General features: G+C 46.2%; 1 protein-coding gene across 1 annotated transcript in view; it reads right to left on the bottom strand.

The window, feature by feature from the left end:
* LOC144486403 (uncharacterized) overlaps window positions 1-16,082 on the bottom strand; it is a 151,273-nt gene that overhangs the window by 125,648 nt on the left and 9,543 nt on the right. The gene's annotated exons all lie outside the window — the stretch shown is intronic.

The following is a 16,082-nucleotide window of genomic DNA, read 5'->3' on the forward strand; positions in this document are numbered from 1 at the left end:
GAATTTCTAACCTTGAATTACACCTATAACTTTCCTCATTTACAGGGAGAAGATTTGAAGATTGCAAAATTTTTCCCGGACATCAATCTCTCTGAGATCTTTTCAGCTGCTGCAGATTTTAAAATGTGAAAACAGTGAAATTGTTTTGAGGTGAGTGTTAGTGAGCATTAATTTAAATTTAGAGCATGCTCTGATTCCATGGATCTCGGGCTATTGTGACTCCTTTACCATGGATGGGGAGGCAATGGTGCAGTGATAGTGTTATTGGATTAGTAATACAGGGATCCAGGTCAATGCACTGTGAACCCTGGGTTCGAATCCCACAACGGCAGATGTTGAAATTTGAATTCAGTAAAAATCTAGACTTAGAAGTCCATTGATGACAATTGTTGTAAAAATCCATCCAATTTAATAATGTCCTTTAAAGAAGGAAATTACCACATCCCCCAGCAATGCAAACCACTCAGTTCAAGGGCAATGAGTTATGGGCAATAGATGCTGATGCAGCCAACACATAGAGTCATAGAGCAATATAGCACGGAATCTGGCCCTTGGGCCCAACTGATCCATGCCAACCATGGTGCCCTCCCAGCTAGTCCCAGTTGTCCATGTTTGGCTCATATCCCTCTAATCCTTTCCAATTCATGTAATTATCCAAATGCTTTTAAAAATGTTTAAACCTGCTGTTTGAACCTGCCTCAACCACTTTCTCTGGCAGCTCATTCCATGTACACACCACCCTTTGCATGAAGAAGTTGCCCCTCAGGTCCCTTTTAATCTTTCCCCTCTCATCTTAAACCCATGCCCTCTAGTTTTCAATTCTCTTACCCTGGCAAAAAGACAATGTGGGTTCATCCTATCTATGCCCCTCATGATTTAATACACCTCAATATAGTCACCCCACATTCTCCTACATTCAAAGGAATAAAGCCCTAGCCTATCCAACCTCACACGATCATTCAGGCCCATTAGTCCCGGCAACATCCTCATAAATCTTCTTTGCACTCTTTCCAGTTTATCAATGTCTTTCCTGTAACAGGGTTACAAAAACTGTACACAGTACTCCAAGTGCAGCCTCACCAATGACTTATACAACTATAACATAATGTCCCAACTCCTATACTCAGTGCCCTGACTGATGAAGGCCAGTGTGCTAAATGCCTTCTTCACCACTCTGTTTACCTGTGCCGCCACTTTCAATGAACTATGTACTTGTATTCCTGTGTTCCTCTGTTCCTCAACACTCCCCAGTGCCTTACCATTCACTGTACAAGTCCTACCCTGGTTTGACTTTCCAAAATGCAACACTCACACTTAAGACCATAAGAGATAGGAGCAGAAATAGGCCACTCGGCCCATCGAGTTTGCTCCGCCCTTCAATCATGGCTGATATTTTTCTCATCCCCATTTTCCTGCCTTTTTCCCATAACCCCAGATCTCCTTATTAATCAAGAACCTATATATCTCTGTCTTAAAGACAGTCAATGACCTGGCCTCCACAGCCTTCTGCGGCAAAGAGTTCCACAAATTCACCACTCTCTGGCTGAAGAAATTCCTCCTTATCTCTGTTTTAAAGGATCGTCCCTATAGCCTGAGGTTGTGCCTCTGTACTCTGTATTATCTGTACTGAAATCCATTTGCCAATCATTGGCCCACTTTCCTAACCGAACAACTGATCAAGATCCCCCTGTAATTTTTGATAACCTTCTTCACTATCAGCGATTCCTCCTAATTTAGTATTGTCTGCAAACTTGCTAACCATGCTTTTTATGAATTTTTAAACGACCATCCATTTCTCTGTTTCACCTCTGCCCTCCCTGATCAGCTCTCTGCCATTGTCTACCTTCCTCTGCCTCTAATAATGGGTGTATTTTAACTATTATTTCCACAAGCTATGTCTTGATGAGGTTTTTACCACTTCACAACTCTATTCACTGCTGAGTGACCAGCTTAGTCTTACAATGTTCAGGAACTGTTTCTCTTCCACTGGAGATCATTTCCCTTCCACTTCTGAGCTTATATTAACCAACAAAATCTGATACATTTTTATTCCCTGTAATTCATTCTGCCCACCCTGAAACGTTAATCTTCTTTCTGTCTAAAAGGATGGTCTCTTTCCTAATGTTCACAATTAAAGGGCAGGAGATGGCTGATATTTAAGGGGACAGTAAATTAATATAGGACAGAGATATGTCTAGTGTTATTATATGGTACCCAGATTAGATAAATTATTTATGTTTCTGTATTTATTATTATTTCTTGCATTGTAATATAATGCTGTAGCGATGTTATACATTTCCAGTCATAAAGTCATTACAGCACAGAAGGAATACATTTGGTAACTCGAGTCCATGCTGACTCTCTGTATAACATTCCAGTCCCATTCCCACTCTATATCCCCATTCTCCTGAAAGTTTATTTCCTTCAAGTGCCCATCCACTTTCATTTTTAAATAGAATCCTGTTCTGACTTTCTATCCTGTACTGACACTGATGACTTTTGTAAACTAATTTCACAGGACATTGAAAGAGGAATCACAGCCCGAAATCTCAAACGTCATGTCAGATCTGACAGAGTCATATTCCTTGGGAGCTCAATATCATCGGACTTTGAATCTCGAAGGAGAAATGATTGTCCGGTCTGTTGATTTGAAAAGATTTCAAACATCAGTGTGACTGGAAAAGCACCAACACACTGCCACACTCGAGTGAGAGTGTTCCAGCGCACTGACTAAAGAGCTTTAACCAGTTACACAGCCTGAATAAATATCACATCATTCACAGCAGCGAGAGACTGTACCCGTGTTCTGTGTGTGGACGAGGCTTCAACGGATTGTCCACACAAGAGAGAGGCAAGGACACCTGCACCATGGAGAAACCATGGAAATGTGCAGACTGTGGGAAGAGATACAGATACCCAAATGAGCTGGAAGCTCATCGGCGCAACCACACTGGGGAGAGACCATTCATGTGCTCTCAGTGTGGGGAGGGATTCACTCAGTCATTCAACCTGCAGAGACACCAGCGAGTTCACACTGGGGAGAGACCGTTCATGTGTTCTCAGTGTGGGAAGGGATTCATTCAGTCATTCAACCTGCTGACACACCAGCGAGTTCACACTGGGGAGAGGCTGTTCACGTGTTTTCAGTGTGGGGAGGGATTCAGTCATTTATCCAGCCTGCGGACACACCAGCGAGTTCACACTGGGGAGAAGCCATTCACCTGCTCTCAGTGTGGGAAGGGATTCACTCGGTCATCTGACCTGCGGATACACCAGCGAGTTCACACTGGGGAGAGGCCATTCATCTGCTCTCAGTGTGGGAAGGGATTCGCTTGTTCATCCAACCTGCGGGCACATGAGCACATTCATACTGGGGAGAGGCCATTCACCTGCCCTCAGTGTGGGAAGGGATTCGCTCAGTCATCCCACCTGTTGAGACACCAGCGAGTTCACGAGTGATTTCAGAGGTTGGATTCTGCTGTTATTGTTTCTGTTCTCAATTACACCCAGGACTGCATTTTGTTCATTCTCACAGTTGGTCAATGGGGAGGGTCGAAGGGTGACCCCCCTGCATCTCTGACCCAAAACCATAAATCTGTGTCCCCCTCATCCTTGTCCCATCAGCTAATGGGAACAGCTTTTCTTTGTCCACCTTATCTAAACCTGTCAGAATCTTGTCCACCTCTATCAAATCTCCCCTCAACCTCCTTTGCTCCAAGGGAACAACCCCAGCCTGACATTGACAATAAAGAACAAACTAACAGAATATGTTAATACCTGAAATCAAATGGGAATGTTTAATTTCTGTTTTAAAGATATTGTGAATATATTGTCCTGGACAATAAAGGAATTGGAATAACTCATCTTGGGTGTGGTTGAATGGAATATATCAATCTGATATCCACCTACAGTCTAGTGAAAGTCTGGAATGTGTAGCTGGAAATCCCTCCCTAACAGCACTGTGGGTGTACTTACACCTCAGGCATTGTAGCAGTTCAGGAAGGCAGTGTTGGGGTTGACCACGGCCGAGGCAGCTACATACAGCCACATATTCTGTTATAATTGAAGGACTGCAGATTGAATGTGAGGCATTATGGGACTGGACTATCTTGACCACATAGAACATAGAACATAGAACATTACAGCGCAGAACAGGCCCTTCGGCCCACGATGTTGCACCGACCAGTTAAAAAAAAACAAAAAAAAACTGTGACCCTCCAACCTAAACCAATTTCTTTTCGTCCATGAACCTATCTACGGATCTCTTAAACGCCCCCAAACTAGGCGCATTTACAACTGATGCTGGCAGGGCATTCCAATCCCTCACCACCCTCTGGGTAAAGAACCTACCCCTGACATCGGTTCTATAACTACCCCCCCTCAATTTAAAGCCATGCCCCCTCGTGCTGGATTTCTCCATCAGAGGAAAAAGGCTATCACTATCCACCCTATCTAAACCTCTAATCATCTTATATGTTTCAATAAGATCCCCTCTTAGCCGCCGCCTTTCCAGCGAAAACAATCCCAAATCCCTCAGCCTCTCCTCATAGGATCTCCCCTCCATACCAGGCAACATCCTGGTAAACCTCCTCTGCACCCTCTCCAAAGCCTCCACATCCTTCCTGTAATGTGGGGACCAGAACTGCACACAGTACTCCAAGTGCGGCCGCACCAGAGTTGTGTACAGTTGCAACATAACGCTACGACTCCTAAATTCAATCCCCCTACCAATAAACGCCAAGACACCATATGCCTTCTTAACAACCTTATCTACTTGATTCCCAACTTTCAGGGATCTATGCACACATACACCTAGATCCCTCTGCTCCTCCACACTATTCAAAGTCCTCCCGTTAGCCCTATACTCAACACATCTGTTATTCCTACCAATGTGAATTACCTCACACTTCTCCGCATTAAACTCCATCCGCCACCTCTCGGCCCAACTTTGCAACCTGTCTAAGTCTTCCTGCAAACTACGACACCCTTCCTCACTGTCTACCACACCACCGACTTTGGTGTCATCAGCAAATTTGCTAATCCACCCAACTATACCCTCATCCAGATCATTAATAAATATTACAAACAGCAGTGGCCCCAAAACAGATCCCTGAGGTACACCACTTGTAACCGCACTCCATGATGAATATTTACTATCAACCACCACCCTCTGTTTCCTATCCGCTAGCCAATTCCTGATCCAATTTCCTAGATCACCCCCAATCCCATACATCTGCATTTTCTGCAGAAGCCTACCATGGTGAACCTTATCAAACGCCTTACTAAAATCCATATATACCACGTCCACTGCCTTGCCCCCATCCACCTCCTTGGTCACTTTCTCAAAAAACTCAATAAGGTTAGTAAGGCACGACCTACCTGCCACAAAACCATGCTGACTATCACCTATCAATTCATTACTCTCCAAATAACTATAAATCCTATCCCTTATAATTTTTTCCAACATCTTGCCGACAACAGAAGTGAGACTCACCGGTCTATAATTCCCGGGGAAGTCTCTGTTCCCCTTCTTAAACAATGGGACAACATTCGCTAACCTCCAATCTTCTGGTACTATACCAGAGGCCAACGACGACCTGAAGATCAGAGCCAGAGGCTCTGCAATCACTTCTCTTGCCTCCCAGAGAATCCTTGGATAAATCCCATCCGGACCAGGGGATTTATCTATTTTCAGACCCTCCAGAATATCCTGCACATCCTCCTTATCAACTGTAATACTGTCTATTCTACTCCCTTGCAACCCAGTGTCCTCCTCAGCTATATTCATGTCCCCTTGCGTGAACACCTAAGAGAAATATTGGTTCAATGCTTCACCAATCTCCTCCGGTTCCACACATAACTTCCCTCTGCCATCTATAACTGGCCCTAAACTTGCCCTAACCAACCTTCTGTTCTTGACATACCTATAGAACGCCTTAGGATTCTCTTTAACCCTATCCGCCAAAGTCTTCTCATGTCCCCTTTTAGCCCTTCTAAGCTCGCTCTTCAACTCCCTCTTAGCCAATCTAAAGCTTTCTAGTGCACTACCCGAGTGCTCACGTCTCATCCGAACATAAGCCTCCTTTTTCTTTTTAACCAACAAAGAAACTTTTTTGGTGCACCACGGTTCCCTAGCCCTACCAATTCCTCCTTGCCTGACAGGGACATACCTATCACAGACTCGCAGTAGCTGCTCCTTGAAAAAGCTCCACATGTCGGACGTTCCCAGTCCCTGTAATCTCCTAGTCCAACCTATGTTTCCTAATTCTCTCCTAATAGCCTCATAATTACCCTTCCCCCAGCTAAAACCATTGGCCCGAGGTTCATGCCTATCCCTTTCCATCACTAAGGTGAACGTAACCGAATTGTGGTCACTATCACCAAAATGCACACCAACTTCCAAGTCTAGCACCTGGTCTGGCTCATTTCCCAGCACCAGATCCAATATAGCCTCACCTCTAGTTGGCCTGTCTACATACTGAGTCAAAAAACCTTCCTGCACGCTTTGAACAAAAACTGACCCCTCTAACGAGCTAGAGCTATAACAATTCCAGTCAATATTAGTCAAGTTAAAATCCCCCATAACAATTGCCCTATTACTTTCACTCCTAAGCAGGATTGACTCCGCAATCCTTTCCTCAACATCTCTCGAACTTTTAGGAGGTCTATAAAAGACTCCCAACAGGGTGACCTCTCCTCTCCTATTTCTAATCTCCGCCCATACTACCTCAACAGATAAGTCCTCATCAAACCTCCTCTCTGACACTGTGATACAATCTCTGACCAATAATGCTACCCCTCCCCCTCTTCTACCTCCTTCCCTACTTCGACTAAAACATTTGAACCCCGGGACCTGCAGCATCCATTCCTGCCCCTGCTCTATCCATGTCTCTGAAATAGCCACAACATCGAAGTCCCAGGTACTGATCCACGCTGCAAGTTCACCCACTTTATTGCGAATACTCCTGGCATTGAAGTATACACATTTCAAACCCTGCTCCACCCCACCTCTGCAATGCCGTGCATTGCAGTCCCCATCCATGCATCCCTCACTTTCAGCCCTACTACTCAGGATCCCTCCCCCCCCCCGAATCAGTTTAAACCTCCCTGCATGGCCTTAGCAAATTTACCCCCCAGGATATTGGTCCCCTTCTGATTAAGGTGTAGACCATCCTTCTCATAGAGGTCACACCTTCCCCAGTACGAGCCCCAATTGCTTAAGTACCTGAACCCCTCCCTCCTGCACCATCCCCTCAGCCATGAATTCAAACCTTCCCTCTCCCTATTCCTCTCTAAACTATCCCGTGGTACAGGCAAGAGTCCAGAGATAACCACTCTGTCAGTCTTGGCCTTTAGTTTCCACCCCAACTCCATAAATCCCTGCCTAATATCCCCTTCCCCTATCCTCCCTATGTCGTGTGTCCCCACATGTACAATAACTTGTGGTTTATCTCCCTCCCCCCTAAGAGTCCTGAATACCCTGTCAGACACATCCCGGACCCCAGCCCCTGGTAGGCAACACACCAACCCTGAGTCCCTACCTTTAGTTCCGACCCTCCTATCTGTCCCCTTAATTGTGGAGTCCCCAATCACAAGGCCCAGTCTTTTACAGCCCCTAACCACCTGAGCTTTCTCACTCGGCTCACCCCCAGAGATCTGCTCTCTATGCTCAGTTGATTCTTCCTCAACTGTAGCCTCCAGCACCGAAAACCTATTATGGAGGGGAACCGCCCCAGGGGATTGTCTTCCCGATTGCTTCTTACCCCTCCTCCTGGCATTGACCCAAGCCTCATTTCTAGGAGTTACTATTTCTCTATAACTCCTATCAACTTCCACCTCCGCCTCCCGAATTATGCGGAGTTCCTCTACCACCCCCTCCAGCTCCTTTACACGCTCCTCCAGAAGCTGCAATCTAATGCACTTCTTACAACTAAAATCTCCTGAAACACTACTGGATTTCCTCACCACATACATCCCACAGGAGATGCAGCATACTGCCTGAACTGCCATCCCTGAAGCCATTACCAGCAAGAAAAAAAGAAAACAAAAAACTTCCCCACACTTCCCCAACTGTCACTCTCCACTGCAGCCCGAGCAACACTCCCTCACTGAGACACCAACTGTCACTCTCCACTGCAGCCCGAGCAGCACTCCCTCACTGAGACACCAACTGTCACTCTCCACTGCAGCCCGAGCAGCACTCCCTCACTGAGACACCAACTGTCACTCTCCACTGCAGCCCGAGCAGCACTCCCTCACTGAGACACCAACTGTCACTCTCCACTGCAGCCCGAGCAACACTCCCTCACTGAGACACCAACTGTCACTCTCCACTGCAGCCCGAGCAGCACTCCCTCACTGAGACACCAACTGTCACTCTCCACTGCAGCCCGAGCAGCACTCCCTCACTGAGACACCAACTGTCACACTCTACTGCAGCCCGAGCAACACTCCCACACTGAGACACCAACTGTCACACTCTACTGCAGCCCGAGCAACACTCCCACACTGAGACACCAACTGTCACACTCTACTGCAGCCCGAGCAGCACTCCCTCACTGAGACACCAACTGTCACACTCTACTGCAGCCCGAGCAGCACTCCCTCACTGAGACACCAACTGTCACACTCTACTGCAGCCCGAGCAGCACTCCCTCACTGAGACACCAACTGTCACACTCTACTGCAGCCCGAGCAGCACTCCCTCACTGAGACACCAACTGTCACTCTCCACTGCAGCCCGAGCAACACTCCCTCACTGAGACACCAACTGTCACACTCTACTGCAGCCCGAGCAACACTCCCTCACTGAGACACCAACTGTCACTCTCCACTGCAGCCCGAGCAGCACTCCCTCACTGAGACACCAACTGTCACACTCTACTGCAGCCCGAGCAACACTCCCACACTGAGACACCAACTGTCACACTCTACTGCAGCCCGAGCAGCACTCCCTCACTGAGACACCAACTGTCACTCTCTACTGCAGCCCGAGCAGCACTCCCTCACTGAGACACCAACTGTCACACTCTACTGCAGCCCGAGCAGCACTCCCTCACTGAGACACCAACTGTCACACTCTACTGCAGCCCGAGCAGCACTCCCTCACTGAGACACCAACTGTCACACTCTACTGCAGCCCGAGCAGCACTCCCTCACTGAGACACCAACTGTCACACTCTACTGCAGCCCGAGCAGCACTCCCACAGTGAGACACCAACTGTCACACTCTACTGCAGCCCGAGCAGCACTCCCTCACTGAGACACCAACTGTCACTCTCTACTGCAGCCCGAGCAGCACTCCCTCACTGAGACACCAACTGTCACACTCTACTGCAGCCCGAGCAGCACTCCCACACTGAGACACCAACTGTCACACTCTACTGCAGCCCGAGCAGCACTCCCTCACTGAGACACCAACTGTCACTCTCCACTGCAGCCCGAGCAGCACTCCCTCACTGAGACACCAACTGTCACTCTCTACTGCAGCCCGAGCAGCACTCCCTCACTGAGACACCAACTGTCACTCTCTACTGCAGCCCGAGCAGCACTCCCTCACTGAGACACCAACTGTCACTCTCTACTGCAGCCCGAGCAGCACTCCCTCACTGAGACACCAACTGTCACACTCTACTGCAGCCCGAGCAGCACTCCCTCACTGAGACACCAACTGTCACACTCTACTGCAGCCCGAGCAGCACTCCCTCACTGAGACACCAACTGTCACACTCTACTGCAGCCCGAGCAGCACTCCCTCACTGAGACACCAACTGTCACACTCTACTGCAGCCCGAGCAGCACTCCCTCACTGAGACACCAACTGTCACTCTCTACTGCAGCCCGAGCAGCACTCCCTCACTGAGACACCAACTGTCACACTCTACTGCAGCCCGAGCAGCACTCCCTCACTGAGACACCAACTGTCACTCTCTACTGCAGCCCGAGCAGCACTCCCTCACTGAGACACCAACTGTCACACTCTACTGCAGCCCGAGCAGCACTCCCTCACTGAGACACCAACTGTCACTCTCTACTGCAGCCCGAGCAGCACTCCCTCACTGAGACACCAACTGTCACACTCTACTGCAGCCCGAGCAGCACTCCCTCACTGAGACACCAACTGTCACTCTCCACTGCAGCCCGAGCAGCACTCCCTCACTGAGACACCAACTGTCACTCTCCACTGCAGCCCGAGCAGCACTCCCTCACTGAGACACCAACTGTCACACCAACAGTCACATTCCTGTGACTGCTCAGTTTCTGCAATCACGGACCATTAAAGCTGCTCAGCAGGGCCCCAACAGAGGACCTGGTGAGAATATTTACTCAGAATGAGTTAGAATTAAACTGGGGTGGCACGTGGCACAGTGGTTAGCACTGCTGCCTCACAGCGCAAGGAACCCGGGTTCGATTCCCAGCTTGGGTCACAGTCTGTGTGGAGTTTGCACATTCTCCCCGTGTCTGTGTAGGTTTCCTCCAGGTGCTCCGGTTTCCTCCCACAGTCCAAAGAAGTGCAGGTTAGATGGATTGGCCATGCTAAATTGCCCCTTAGTGTCAGGGGGACTAGCTAGGGTAAATGAATGGGATTATGGGGATAGGGTTGGTGGGACTGTGGTTGGTGCAAACTTGATGGGCCGAATGGCCTCCTTCTGCACTGTCGAGATTCTATGAGATTATTGCGGGACCGGCTGGTGTTCAGCAGCTGAGATCCTGGAATCTGTAAAAAAGGGGGCTGACTAATCAATAAACAGTGGTAGGTAGCGAAGAAGTGAAGCGTTTTCAGGCATGTTTACATTATTTTATCATAAATTTGTGATAAGAACTGTGAAGGTCTTGTGACCCGGTGACGGTACACTCCAAGTAGCACTGGACTGAAAAGTGGACCTCTAAGAGTGGATTCTAATGGTTATAATCTTACCCAAGCATGGCCAGTGACAAATCAGAGCTCGAGTGGGCACCAGACAGATTTCTTACCTGTCTTTTGGAAACTAAGAACAAGAAACTTAACGATAAAACGATTTGAGAATAGAGCCAACATTTTGAGTCGAGGTGACACTTCATAGGAGCTCTGATGAAGGGTCTTCCAGACTTGAAACGTTGGCTCGATTCTCTCCCTACAGATACTGTCAGATCTGCTGGGATTTTCCAGCATTTTCTGTTTTTGTTTTACTTTTATAATAAATGATTCGGTCTGATTGGAATCCCCACGATCCTCCTGCAAAACAGAGAGAAAGTGGTGGCAAAAGGAGAAAAAGGATATGGATGATAGAGTCTGGGTTCTGATTCTCCGAGCCCATGTAGAATTAACAAAATGAGTGAACCAGTTTATAAAGAACAGAAATTACCCATCCCTAACAAAAACTGATCAAATTAAAATAGGTTGAGAATATAACAAAAAAATTCATAGATGAAGTTTAAAATCAAGTTTCTTTTGTTGTTAGAGAGGGGATTTTTTACAGTAACTTCATTGCAGTGTTAATGTAAGCTTACTTGAGACTAATTATAAACTTTAAATTTTTTAAAGTTATTTTGTTAGAGGGGTTCAGAATACCTTGAGATTAAAAACTAATAAAGGCTATTGAAACAGGGTGGACTGACTTAGACTAATGTAGAATAAGGACCACAATGTGCCTTATTTATATTATACAAAGGTACTGTCTGCATAGAGACACATATAACCACTGGTAGAGAATTTAAACATGTATTTCAGATTTAAATATACTTTTTGTACTAAAATGTATACCTTGGCCAAACTGCAGACTGCCCTAAAGCATAATGGGATAAAAGCTGAGTGAGACAGGCCACATTCTTTCAGAACGGTGAAGCCACAGAACACAGTTTTTATCAGTATGAGTTATAGAAAATACTTGCTTCCCAGACATTAGAATGAATAGAATTATTCATTTTTTACTGATAAGGGATGGCTCAGCAGACAGTGGAAAGGAACTTTTGAACCCTATAAGCTCTGTAATAGAAGTTATCACAGAGTTACAGAATCCTACAGTGCAGAAGGAGGCCATTTGGCCCATCAAATCTGCACCAACCAGAATCCCACCCAGGCCCTATCCCCATTTACCCTAGCTAGTCCGCCTGACACTAAGGGGCAATTTAGCATGTCTAATCCACTTAACCGGCACATCTTTGGATTGTGGGAGAAAACCTGAGCACCCAGAGGAAACCCACGCAGACACGGGGAGAATGTGCAAACTCCACACAGACAGTGACCCAAGCCGGGAATCGAACTCGGGTCCCTGACGCTGTGAGGCAGCAGTGCTAACCACTGTGCCACTGTGTCGCCCGTGCTGAGAGTCAGTTAGAAAGCAACCTTTGAACCCTCTGGATCTACGTAAGTGAATGTTGCAAAGTAACAGTGGGCAGGAACTTTCAGATTCTACAGACCAATGAATTCCCATTCTTCCAGAAGATAGGATGTTATTGGCCAAGGTAAATATTGTGCATGAACATGATTGGAGCATCCAGTTAGGATGGCAGAGTGGGAGGATGAAATGAACTTTCAAAATAGTATAACTACATGGCCAATGTATTGTAACTTTAGAAAGGAATTGGACTGCCCAGCTGCCTTTCTCAATAAGTAATGCCTTTAACCAGTATACTGTCTTTTGCAAATCTTTGTATTAACTGGGTTCAGCTCAATACTTAGCCTCCGAGAAAAACCCCCATCATATGTAAAGTGAAGTAATTGTGGGCCAAGTTTTTTCTGCTCACTCCCGACCCCTTTAGGTTCTGTAGAAAAGTTAACCCTTTCAGCAGACAGTTCATTTCTTTGTAAATCACCTGGAAACTCATGTGTCTATTTTAGTTTTTGATTGAGGATTTATGGGAACCAGTGAAACGTGGAAATTTTAAGCGGAGCCTGGAGGAATTTGGAAGAACTGTGAGGATTTTATCGTGTTGTCACCTCAACCCCAGATAAAGAACAAAGATTTTGCAGCTGGCAACATGTTTGGGATTTTAAATCAACAAAGACTTGATGTTTCCGATAAAATCAGGCCTTGGAAGTTGGCTAAAAAAAAGTTTAAGTTATAATGAAGGGGAATGAAGGATCTTGTGTCTTATTTTAATCAAGGAGTTGTGAACTTAGACCATAAGACATAGGAGCAGAAATAGGCCACCAGACCCATCGAGTCTTCTCCGCTATTCAATCATGGCTGATATTTTTCTCATCCCCATTCTCCTGCCTTTTCCCCATAACCCCTGATCCCCTTATTAATCAAGAACCTATCTATCTCTGTCTTACAGACACTCAACGAACTGACCTTCACAGCCTTCTGCGGCAAAGAGTTCCAAAGATTCACCACTCTCTGGCTGAAGAAACTCCTCCTCATCTCTGTTTTAAAGGATCATCCCTTTAGCCTGAGGTTGTGCCCTCTAGTTCTAGTTTTTTCCTACTAAGTTTCAATAAGATCTCCCCTCATCCTTCTAAACTCCAATGAGTGCAGGCCCGGAGTCCTCAACCATTCTTCATACGACAAGCTCTTCATTCCAGAGATCATTCTTGTGAAGCTCCTCCAGATCCTTTCCAAGACCAGCATATCCTTCCTTAGATGTGGGGCTCAAAACTGCTCACAATACTCCAAATGGGGTCTGACCAGAGCCTTATACAGCCTCAGAAGTACATTCCTACTCTTGTATTCTAACCCTCTTGACATGAATGCTAACATTGCATCTGCCTTCCGAACTGCCAACTAAACCTGCACGTTAACTTTAAGAGAATCTTGAACAATGACTCCCAAGTCCCTTTGTGCTTCTGATTGCCGAAGCATTTCCCCATTTAGAAAATAGTCGATGACTCCATTCCTCCTACCCAAGTGCATAATCTCACACTTTTCCACATTGTATTCCATCTGCCACTTTGCCCACTCTCCGAGCCCATCAAAGTCCTTCTGCAGCCCCCCTGCTCCCTCAATACTACCTGTCCCTCCACATATCTTTGTATCATCTGCAAACTTAGCAACAGTGCCTTCAGTTCCATCTTCCAAATCATTAATGTACATTGTGAAACGTTTGTAGTGCTCTGTCGCTTCAAGAAGCTATCGCTGTGAGAGAGAATGCTGAGGATTCATTGTTTGAAATTTACGAGCTGTGAGAACCTGTGTGTTTCATTTGTTTTATGTGGATGTTTGTAGATGTGTTTTATCATTGTTTTGGGCTACATTTGTTAAGGTTTATCTTTCTGGGGAATTAACCTTATCTTGAGTCTTTAATTGAAGGCATTTCTGGAAGTTTCGAAACAGAACCACAAGAACGCTTAAGGAATTAATTTTGGTCGTCGTTGTTGTAAAGCACATGCTAAGTTTCTCTGCTTGTGCATGGATGATATTTGTGGGTTGAATGCTTCAAGCTTTCAGGTTTTCTGTCTGTGATTTAAATCAAACAGATTACAGGGATAGGGCAGGGGAGAGGGCCTGGGTAAGGTGCTCTGTTGGAGAGATGGTGCAGACTCGATGGTCCGAATGGTCCCTTCTGCACTGGAGGGATTCTATGATTCAATGAACACAGGAATGGTCAGAATTATTTCACATGTCCCAAATTTTAAATAACCATTACAATTAAAACTCTCTCATACTCACATGTCAAACAGATTTAAATCAAGGACGTGTAATTAATAAAGCTTTTTTTCACAAAAGTTGTGAACCTAGAGCCACATTTACTGGCCAGAGACATGATTCCAGGATACTTTGCTAAACATGTGGGAATTTTAATCCGGATTCAAACTCACACATGTGAGTATGAGAGAGTTTTAATTGTAATGGTTATTTAAAATTTGGGACATGTGAAATAATTCTGACCATTCCTGTGTTCATTGAATCATAGAATCCCTCCAGTGCAGAAGGGACCATTCGGACCATCGAGTCTGCACCATCTGTCTAACAGAGCACCTTACCCAGGCCCTCTCCCCTACCCTATCCCTGTAATCTCACACATTTTCCATGACTAACCTACCTAACCCACACAGCTTGGGATACTAAGAGGGAATTCAACATTGCAAATCCACCGCACCTGGGCATCTTTGGTCTGTGGGTGGAAACTGGAGCACCCGGAGGAAGCCCATGCAGACACAGGGAGAACATGCAAACTCCACACAGACACTCACCCAAGGCTGGAATTAAATGCCTGGCGCTGTGAGGCAGCAGTGCTAACCACTGTGCCACCATGTCACCCTATAGTTGAGGCCAAAACATTGTCTGATTTCAAGAAGATATGAGATATACTCTTGGGGCTAACGGGATCAAGGGATATGGGAGGCGGGCGGGCGGTGGGGGGGTGGAATCAGGAAATTGAATTCGATGATCAGCCATGATGAAGATGAGTGGTGGAACAGGCTCAAGGGGCCGAATGGCCTTCTCCTGCTTCTAGTTTCTATGTATCTCTCCACTGGGCCAGCATTCCATCCAGTGGCACAGTGGTTAGCACTGCTGCCTCAAAAAAGCAAATACAACAATGGCTTTGGCATCTGCTACAATGTGACTGACAGTTTGACAATGGAGTCAACGGCATCAGGAATAAAAGATACCCTGGGAGGTGGAGAAGAATTTGACGGAGATTACGAGCGGGTCCTTGATAGGTTTTCTAAAGAGATTCAGAAAGGAAATAGCGAGTTGGAAAAAGTCCAGAATAAATTAATTTCCAGTTACATTGGAAACCTGTTGCCTCACAGCTGAGTACAAAATATAAAGAGTTGAGGGAACTGGTGGATAAGCTGCAGAATGGAGCTGATTGCTGGCAGGAGAGCACGTCTGACCTGGACAATCAGTTACATTGGGAACAGGGGGCAGATGATAGGGTGAGTGGAGCTCAGAAAAATCTACTGCTGTTCGGCCAAACTCTGGAACAAGATATTGATTTACAATCAGAAAATATCAAATCAAGTGAAGAGTTAGAAGATGCCATGGGGACTTTGAGAAAGGTAATTCAGCCACAAAGTGACACCTCCCCTGAAGCAGACCACTCCCAATGTTTAGCTAACATCAAACAACCTGAGACACAAATCAGTCACCAGTGAGCAGATGTAGTTGTTTTCTCCAAAAAAAGAATCACTGAAAGCACTCCTCCCTCTCCTC

This window comes from Mustelus asterias, unplaced genomic scaffold (assembly GCF_964213995.1).
Source record: "Mustelus asterias unplaced genomic scaffold, sMusAst1.hap1.1 HAP1_SCAFFOLD_331, whole genome shotgun sequence".
NCBI classification, from domain to species: domain Eukaryota; kingdom Metazoa; phylum Chordata; class Chondrichthyes; order Carcharhiniformes; family Triakidae; genus Mustelus; species Mustelus asterias.